Below are 10,528 nucleotides of genomic sequence, written 5' to 3' on the forward strand. Positions count from 1 at the left end.
GGTTGTAAACCCTTCCATATATACATAGTGAAGTGACTGGCCTTAGGTGATACAGAGATGAAACATCCTCCTACACAAGTTATACCTCTTAATCTGCAGTCTTCACTACAGCCATTTAAAGTGCTGTATTTATAAAGCTTGTCCGAGAGTTCAGAAAACAGAGGGTGGAGAGCTGAAATGAAACTCTGCAGAAATTCAGTGAGGAGAGCTCTAAGAACTGTTTGGTGGGATGAGACACCTCCTTCCCAGGAACAGAGCTGAGGCTGTTAATCTGCTAGAGGGCCCTCCAGTCACCTTTTTTCTCTTGGTGTCAGGAAAAAAAACTTGTCAGAAGTGATTCATGCCGATATGGAGAAATGAAGCAGCAGAAATGAAATTATACTCATTGCTTTTAATGGAGACAAGTACACACTATAGAGGGATATACTTTGTTCATATTTCATGTCTGAAGTTTACAACCATTTTAATAGTAGTTTTCCTCCATGCCATTTTACACCATACTCACAATAGGTCCACTAAATTAACTCTGCCTGCAAGTAAAGGACCTTTTACAGGATGAGTAGGAACTAGTGAACACTTTGCATATACAAGAGATGTACAAGCTGGCCAACTGTATCAAAATGATCTGTCTCTGGTCCTTGCATACCAAATCACCAAAATAGAAAATATAGGCATAGCTTATTGCATATATCACAATTGATATTAAAGCTGACCAACTGCCTCAAAGTGATTTGTACTTACATGGAATAAACTCAGTGCATATATTATAGAGATGTACAAACTAGACAACTGCATCCATGAGTTTATTCCATGTAAGTACAAATCACTTTGAGGCAGTTGGTCAGCTTTAATATCAATTATGATACATGAAATGAGTTTAGCCCACATTGGTAATATACAACCACTCAGGTATGTTTGTTGTATGATCAGAGATAGATTACTTTGAGGCAATTGAACATCAATTGCAATATATGAAATTACTTTAGCCTGTATTGGTTCTGTACAACCACTGAGGTATGCCTATATTTTCTATTTCGGTGATTTGGTATGCAAGGACCAGAGACAGATCATTTTGATGCAGTTGGCCAGCTTGAACATCTATTACAATAAATTTAAAAACAGCACACTAAGGTTTCTGAGCTCTGTGACGTCAGCTAACTTTAGTCTACTGAAAACAGGTCACAGGCATGCAGAAAAACAAAAAAACAAAAAAAAAAAAACACATTGTAGCACAACAGGAGATTCTTCAGACTTTTGCAGTTTTGGTGGGAGTTTGTTCTCCCCCAGGCCCAGCATCACTCTTTGAATGAAGTTAAAAGTGTTTTGATGGCTTTAGGGTATTCCAGGTGTAAAGCATATAAAAGTCCAATGATGAGGCAAAATGCTTGAGGTAGGTTCTGGAGATCCTCCATTACAGTACCTCCCTCGGCTATGATGGCAATAGACACTGGGTCAGGGTGGAGATGATTTGGAGAAGCAGGCATACTTTCATCAATGACAGTCATCAGTCCAACAGGTAAACGTGCCCAGACCTCATCACTGTCAAAAGGCTATACAAAAACAAACATGATCATTTGTCACTGTGTTGTATATGGTTAGTTTTAGCTTCAAGGTAAGGGTCAAAGTCAATCTATTTTTGGAAGATTTCTTCCTTTAAAGCATTTTTTTAAGCGGTTCTAAAGGCAGGTTTTTATTTTAATGCATCTATGCATTAGGATAAAGCACCTTCTGTGTGCAGCAGGTCCTCATTAACTGAGACAGCAGTGGGGCACCATTACCTCCCATTGCATTCAAAGTCAGTGAGCCAATGAGGAGAGAGAGGAGGTGGGACACACACAGCCTTGGCACAATTGCCCCATACAGCTGCTTGCTGTAGGGGCACTCAGCAGGAGGGAGGGGCCAGGAGTGCCAGCAGGAGACCCGAGAATAGGAGGGTCTGGGCTGCTTTGTGCAAAACCAACTGCACAAAAGGTAGTAAGTATAACACGTTTGTTATATTTAAACAAAAAAACACACAAGGACTTTAATATCACTTTAAATTAGATAGCTATATACACACACAAAAAAGGGTATAATCCATCTGGATACACAAAGTAGTTGTAATGATACAGTTCTACTAACACGTCTAAGTTGCAAAATTGTGTTCAGGCATTAACATTTGTTTTACCCTCCCTCACTAAGGGATTACATTTTATAAACTGCCATGCCCACCACTGTACTAGTGATATAATAAGTATTAATCTGTATTTCTAAGGAATACAAAGCAAATCTCCCCACAACTGCCAAGGTGCAACTATGATAACTTACGAAGCAGGTGATGTAGAATGTACTGGGGTCATCACCAAGTAGAACAGGGAAGCCTCGGAGCACAAGGGTGTGCATTGCTGTCACATCAGGTTTCTAGAAGTAAATTATCAAAAGTTCAGTTTAATATTGCATAAAATGTAAACCTACATGTTTATGAAACAAATATCACACTATTTGACAGTTCAGGAAAGTTACTGAATGAAGTTATTTAAATTACACCCATAGCTTCGATGTTTTAACATCATTGGATCACAACTTCTCAAGACCACTTTAAAATATTGAAATCAATACAGGTAACAACATAGGCCAAAAGGGATAGTAGTAGAGGTTACAGGTTGTACATTTATGGTATCTTACATATTTCTGTATATTACAACAAAGTGAATCAAGAAAGGTTTTGTAAGTTGAGAACAAACAAAAAGAGGGTTGCAGTAGACTCCCCTCTGAATTAATTTGCTGCACAAACATGGACAATGTCTCTCCAAAACTTCCTTTCTTGGACTTGAAGATTGTGACAAAGCGTGGTGCGTATCGATCCAGGGCATCAAAAAAGTTATTTTGCAGATTTGTGGTGGCTATTCTATTGAACTCTGCAAACACCTACAACACAAAAACAAAACAAAAAAAATCTCTTTTGCCCTAATATTTGAATAAGTTTCTCCCAAATTCTCCAGTGCCCCAGCAGGCAGATCCTTGTCCTCCCTCTAACTGTGGTTCCCCCAGCTTTTTCCTCACCTTTACCTGTGAAGTTCAATGGTTTGTAAGGTAGACTTTTCTTCCTTACCAACTACTAAACTCTGCATTCAGAGAGCATTGGTTTGTAAGCCAACACAAAACTGCTTAACTCCTAAATTTACTTACCAACTACTGAACTCTGCCTTACAAACTACTGAATTCTACATGTATAGTTCAGTAGTTTTGTGAACCAGAGCTCAGAAGTTTGAAAGGCAGAGTTCTAAGTAGACCTATTGCAGGAAAATCCATTAAAATATTACTAGCTATTGGCATCATACCTCCAGTGTACTGAAGCCCACTTTGACAAAGAGTCTGTTCAAGGAAGAGATCTCAGGCAGCTGCTGTGAGCAATTCTTCTGAAAAGGACACAATTCCTTACTTAAAAATAAGTTCCCCCTTACAACCTAGTGGCTAGTAGATTACAGACAGACACAGTCTTTGATACCGTATGTACATTCTTTATAAGCATAGGAAACTACAGCAAACATTGAAAAAAAATACTACAATAAAATATTAAATGAAACATTCAATTTTAAGTTAAGTGGTTAGGATAAGTTCAATGGTTTAAGGCAGCATCCAGAGTTCACTGGTTTGTAATGCAGTTTATATTTACTGCCTCCATCCTGAACACAGGCTTTTGTGCCCTTCTTGGTGGGCAGTATCTGCATCCACTCCCCCATGTGGTCAGTGTTTGTGGACCCCAGAAAATACTCACAATGGCAGAGACTGTCCAGTCGGTAATTATGGATCAAGGATTACCATCACACAAGGTAAAATCCTCCTCCGTAGAATGGATCGTTGTTGACTGAAAGAGTAGAGTACAGGAAAAATGGTCATAAATAACTGTAATAAAAGCTGTGTCTGTGCCCCTTGTCCTTTGTGGTTAAGTGTTTTTCATCCAGCGCCCCCCCCCCACAATAGGTTTGAAGATTGCCACCATACAAGCATTCATAGAACAGAGTGATTGTAGACAGACAGCACAATGTGCTCCTGGTGGTCAGACGCCAAGCCCCTGGCGATCAGTGGCTGCTCCCCCATTCAAATAGTGCTTGTTGGCTGCATCCTTTTCTTGCCAGTCCATGGCCGCATGCACCCCTCCCCTTGCTGGTTGGTGGCCACACCCCCATCCTCCTTGCTGGTAGTCCGTAACTGCGCCCCCCAGGCCCCAGATGATCAGTGTCCACACTCCATCTACAGGGTTGCCAACCTACCAAAATAAATTTACTGATAAGACACCCACAATTTACTGACACAGCCAAGTGTTTACTGCCATTTTGACAATTACAGTTGTAAGTGCAAATTTCAGTATTTAAGTTACAATTAAGTACAATATATAATTAGCAATGTGAGAAAATCTGAAGGCAAAAAGTTTTTTGATAAAGGCAGTTATTAAAACCCATTAGTTTTCTGTCATCCCTGTCCAACTCAAGAGATTTCCTATTAACCACTTTAGCCGCAGAAGGATTTGCCCCCTTCCTGACCAGGCCATTTTTTGCAATACAGCACTGCGTTACTTTAACTGACAATTGCACGGTCATGTGACATGGTACCGAAACAGAATCGATGTTCTTTTTTTCCCATAAATAGAGCTTTCTTTTGGTGGTATTTGATCACCTGTGCGGTTTTTACTTTTTGCGCTATAAACAAAAACAGAGCAACAATTTTGAAAAAAATATACATTTTTTACTTTCTGCTATAATGCATAGCCAATAAAAAAAATGTAAGAAAAAGTCAATTTTCTTCATCAATTTTGGCCGATATGTATTCTGCTCTATGTTTTTAGTAAAAAAAAATCCCAATAGACATATATTGATCGGTTTGCGCAAAAGTTATAGTGTCTACAGACTACAGGAAAGATTTATGGTTTTTATTTTTATATGATTTTTACTAGTAATAGTGGCGATCAGCAATTTTTAGCAGTACTGTGACATTGGTGCGCACACTTGTGAACCATTTTGGGAACCAGTGACACCAATACAGAGATCAGTGCTAAAAAAAAAGCACTTTTTCTGTATTGGTGTCACTGGGAGGGAAGGTGCTAACACTAGTGAGATAGGGAGGGGTTAAGTGTGTTCCCTGGGCATGTTCTAACTGTGAGGGGAGCTGGGCTGTCCAATGGAGCAGAGTGATCTGCCTCCTGATGACAGGGAGGCGGGGATCCTTCGGCTCCTTACCGAGAGAACCGTGAGCTGCCTTGTTTACATAGGCGGCTCGCCGTTCTCCTCTCATAGTGAAGATTGTCGGGTAGCTGGTGGCAATCGAGCCCGCCGGATACCTGCGCTGTCTCCCGCTGTGTTTGGAGACAGTGACAGCGGAGCATGTGGGCACCTCACCTGCCTGCCTGCACCCTCGAAGTACAGTTATGGGATTTAGCCTGCACGTGCCGCCCTGTTGCCATATATGTGCGCGGAGGCGGTGTGAAACAGGTTAATTTGTGTTTCATAGCCAACACTGAAAGTGAAGGGAAATCCATGGTAGCCACCAGGATCACCAGAAAGTTTGTCTCCAATTCTAAAATTTTGCCTTTATTCCTGTTTTAGATTCTTCTACTCTTGGTGAAAGCAGTAAAAGGAGAGGAAAAAAATCTACCAAACTGGGGCATGAGGGAGAGAAAAAACACACACTGAGACTGCTGCACATTGCCCCCCACCCCAGACTGCAGAGGGACACAGATATGGAAGTACACATTGAACAGAACTTAGCTTTTCCCATGCACTCCCTCTCTCCAGATCACAGTGTAACACACACTCACCTCCAGAGATGAAACTAAATCCCAAGAGGGATGGCAGTCACACAACTCAGCTTTTCCCCCACTCTTCCTCACTCCAACTCACACAGCCCCCACCTTCCTGATCACACACAGACCTCAGCCCCCCACCTTCCTGATCACACACAGACCTCAGCCCCCACCTTCCTGATCACACACAGCTCTCAGGAGAATCAGACACTGAACACCAAGGAGGAGTGGCATATTACAGCACATGGACTTTCCCGCGCGCTTCCTCTCTGCAGCTCACACTGCTCAGACACCTCCACTACATCTCAGATCTGTCTTCAAGTCCATCCTTCAAGTCCAATTCCCCATATTTCCCACTGTATTCACTCCGTGTCTCTCACACCCTCTTCAGCAGCTCTTCTTTCTCCTGGACGTCCTTCCAGTCTGATGTCCACGTGTCTTCTGCCTGCATACTGTTGTAGCTTAGCTGGGAACTCTGCTTCTCATTGGTGCAGACAACTGTCTGTCACTAATAAGCCTATGTCCTATTGGAAGTAGGGAGGAGGAAATTGTAGGTGACTGGAGATAGGACAAATAATGATTGAGGCTGTATACTTGTATTCCTGTGTGCATGTAAATGATTATGTACAGAGTATAGACAGAGACTAAGTGTACTTTGTATTATTTTCTTGCACACTTTACTCAGTGCTGCTTTATTAATGTTTAGTCAGTAGTGTGCATTGTGTCATAGACATCAATACATCTGATTAGAGATCAGTAAAACACAAGGTGTTTTTCACTCCCATGTGCAAGAGGGCTAACCCTTTCTCCTCCTTAAATGACCAAAAAGCAGCAGAAAGGCAGCACTGTGATAAAAAGAGCCAGCAGGGGAAAATGTACTGTAACTGGCTGCCTGTTAGGGCATTTTTAATACATTTGCAGCAGTACCTTCATAAACACTGAACTAAAGTGATTGTAAACACAATTTAAAATAATAACAAAGGTTTATACTTTTCTGCTCTTTGTAATTCCCCCAATTGTCCTTTTTTGGCGCTCATGGCTCCTCATGTTCTAAGTGAGCTTCCTATGGTGGTACACCTGCAGGCTCAATCCTGAGCCGCTGTCTGTGTCAATTGACAGACTCTGGCTCCACCTAATACCTCAATCTCTCTTCACTGGCTTTGATGACAGCAGGAGCATCTGCCTCAGCAATGCCTGTTAGACTTGAAAGTCAGAAGAGAAAGCCGCTTTACAGACAGACATAGCGCTGGATCAAGTGTAATAAGGGGAGTGAGGGGGCGATAATATTACCTAAACATTTATCACCTTAATGCAGGAAAAATTGTTTAGTCTTTAGTATCACTTAAATCCCAACTCCAGGAAAATTAATAACATTGCAGTGGGACTGCAAGGGTTAACTACCCATTTTTGTCTAGTGGTGAGAGAAAGGAGATATACTTACCTGATCTTTCAATTCTCCCTGTACAAAACTGATCCCTGCAGCTCATGCACCCCCACCCCCCATGATATGGCATTCTTGAGTAGTGAACTGGTCCTGATATCATCAAGCCCATAGACCTGCAGGACATGAGGATGTGAGGAATAGTCCACTGTTGGATTGTGGGGGGGTGCCATTTGCAGTATCGGAGGATCTGCTGAGTTTAAGCTTTTCTCCCCTGCAAAAACAAGCAGTTAACCCTTTCAGTGCACGCAAAGCTCCTCTGCATAGGAATTTATTTATTTTTGCCCAGAGTTGGGCTTTAAGGACAGTTAATGCATTTCTTCCTTGTACTGGTGTAGTATTGCCATTGCGTCTTTTGTTGCAACTTGATTATTTTAAGTTGGTTTCACTCAAAAAAATAAGTAAAATGGTTTCATTACCTTGCAATTAACTCTAACTTAATAAACACTAGTAAGAAGGCATATTTTTGATATATGAGTAAAATTAACAAATATATCTAAGTTGGGAAAGCTATTGGATTTTACAGTGTAGGAATCAACATAAAAATCATCAAGGTTCTTGGTTTGACAATTGTGAACTATGTTTAGGGTTAGATAGCAATATTATTTGCAAGAGTTATTTTTGGTAGACCGGAGTGATCAAGTGGAAATTTGCTTTTATCCTTGTGATTTTTATGTCTGCAGATAAGTCAAATGAAAGCACTTTCTTATATGTTGGGATTTCACTGAGTGCTTTTTGTTTGGTTGGTCTTTAAACTGTGAATACTCATATTCTTTTTCATTGGTTAAGTGATTTGAAACATATTTGGGATGGAAGCAGGACTATTGATTTGCATAGCTAAATGTGTTTTATTTTCTAAACACTCTTTCTGATTCTTTTAAATCATTTTAAACAAAATGCTGTCAAAGAATTTAGGAAGAGATGCTCCTTGGTACAGTGCTTTTTGGTGGCTTTTTTCTATACCCTGTGACTTTGGATTTTGGCTTTCATAGTTGCAAGTTACAATATGGAAGTTAACATACCCATTGGGATGTATAACCTACAATACCATTGGTTCATAGAGTTCTCAAGAAGTTTAAAATCCTGCAAATTTTTGAATATGCTAACTTACAACAGCTTTTAGCTGAAACCAAGCTGTCTGCATCTTCTATATTTTAAATTTCAGAAATATTCCTCAGGTGAAAGGTATAAAATATATAGAGTTCTCCTGCTCACACATTCGGATTTTACGTCATAATCAAAACTGCTAAGATTAGCTGTTGCTTAAACCTCTGAATAGAGTTTACATTACCAAAAACGCCCTGTTGTTATGCTGAGATTGCAACTGGTACCACCCGTGGCTTTGAGAGGCAAGGCCCTATTTACATTTGACCCACTGGAATGTCCTCCCTCTGCAACACAAAAGAAAACTTACCTGGGTATTCATTGGATAATGGAGTATTCCCCCTTGCTTATAAAGGCTTGGAAGTTAGAGAGAAGTAAGTGTTTAAAGAAGACCTGAAGATAACTCAAAACCATCGCTGTTTTCAACCATGAGGTAAGCCTCACTTCATACTTTCTAATCAAAATCATTTTTTTTCAGATAAGAGAAGATCTTGGATACTTTTGTCCCTATTTACATGACCCAAAACAAAGCACTATCTTGTGTTCCATTGCTGGTGAGAAAGTGCTTCCTGTATTGGGCAATGTGGGAACTGGGTTAAACCTTCCAGATGAAATGAGGAGCATCAGAGTGGCCAGTCCTCTACTTTCAATGCTTTCAACTCAGTCAAAGCAGAGCACTGTACCTTATTAGAAAAATCTCGGCTTTAAAACCTTGTTTTTTAACATGTAAGTGTCACCTTTTTTGACCAAGGTGAGAAGCAGATTATCTGCAACCACAGCCACAATGCCTTTCCCTAACAGCCATTTCAGACATATTAGAGCGCAAAACTCCAAACGAGCACTTTTCTGTGATGACGTATTGGAAGTGTGCTCTTCTGTTTGGTGTATTGTGTGACCAGACTTGCTTGGATAGAACATTCATGAAGTTACTTGGAGAAAGCTCAATTTCATTAAAACGTTTCTCATAAAACCTAGGAATCAACATAAAAATCATCAAGGTTCTTGGTTTGACAATTGTGAACTATGTTTAGGGTTAGATAGCAATATTATTTCCAAGAGTTATTTTTGGTAGACCGGAGTGATCAAGTGGAAATTTGCTTTTATCCTTGTGATTTTTATGTCTGCAGATAAGTCAAATGAAAGCACTTTCTTATATGTTGGGATTTCACTGAGTGCTTTTTGTTTGGTTGGTCTTTAAACTGTGAATACTCATATTCTTTTTCATTGGTTAAGTGATTTGAAACATATTTGGGATGGAAGCAGGACTATTGCTTTGCATAGCTAAATGTGTTTTATTTTCTAAACACTCTTTCTGATTCTTTTAAATCATTTTAAACAAAATGCTGTCAAAGAATTTAGGAAGAGATGCTCCTTGGTACAGTGCTTTTTGGTGGCTTTTTTCTATACCCTGTGACTTTGGATTTTGGCTTTCATAGTTGCAAGTTACAATATGGAAGTTAACATACCCATTGGGATGTATAACCTACAATACCATTGGTTCATAGAGTTCTCAAGAAGATTAAAATCCTGCACATTTTTGAATATGCTAACTTACAACAGCTTTTAGCTGAAACCAAGCTGTCTGCATCTTCTATATTTTAAATTTCAGAAATATTCCTCAGGTGAAAGGTATAAAATATATAGAGTTCTCCTGCTCACACATTCGGATTTTACTTCATAATCAAAACTGCTAAGATTAGCTGTTGCTTAAACCTCTGAATAGAGTTTACATTACCAAAAACGCCCTATTGTTATGCTGAGATTGCAACTGGTACCACCTGTGGCTTTGAGAGGCAAGGCCCTATTTACATTTGACCCACTGGAATGTCCTCCCTCTGCAACACAAAAGAAAACTTACCTGGGTATTCATTGGATAATGGAGTATTCCCCCTTGCTTATAAAGGCCTGGAAGTTAGAGAGAAGTAAGTGTTTAAAGAAGACCTGAAGATAACTCAAAACCATCGCTGTTTTCAACCATGAGGTAAGCCTCACTTCATACTTTCTAATCAAAATCATTTTTTTCTGATAAGAGAAGATCTTGGATACTTTTGTCCCTATTTACATGACCCAAAACAAAGCACTATCTTGTGTTCCATTGCTGGTGAGAAAGTGCTTCCTGTTTTGGGCAATGTGGGAACTGGGTTAAACCTTCCAGATGAAATGAGGAGCATCAGAGTGGCCAGTCCTTTACTTTCAATGCTTTC

At 40.0% G+C, this 10,528-nt stretch overlaps 1 long non-coding RNA gene across 2 annotated transcripts; it reads right to left on the reverse strand.

Moving 5' to 3' along the window:
- Positions 1-2,754: 2,754 nt before the first annotated feature.
- On the reverse strand, positions 2,755-6,248 carry LOC149468679 (uncharacterized). Of its 2 annotated transcripts, none has more exons than XR_016311653.1 (3): positions 6,146-6,248; positions 3,321-3,398; positions 2,755-2,907 (listed from the first exon to the last, which is right to left on the reverse strand). It is a non-coding gene; the product is annotated as an uncharacterized LOC149468679 (long non-coding RNA). The 2 variants fall into 2 exon arrangements; XR_016311654.1 differs by lacking the exon at positions 6,146-6,248 and adding an exon at positions 3,758-3,824.
- Between the last annotated feature and the right edge of the window lie 4,280 nt (positions 6,249-10,528).

The sequence above is a fragment of the Staurois parvus genome, unplaced genomic scaffold (assembly GCF_062004578.1).
Source record: "Staurois parvus isolate SC_StPar_1 unplaced genomic scaffold, SC_StPar_1.0 ptg000081l, whole genome shotgun sequence".
Lineage (NCBI taxonomy): Eukaryota > Metazoa > Chordata > Amphibia > Anura > Ranidae > Staurois > Staurois parvus.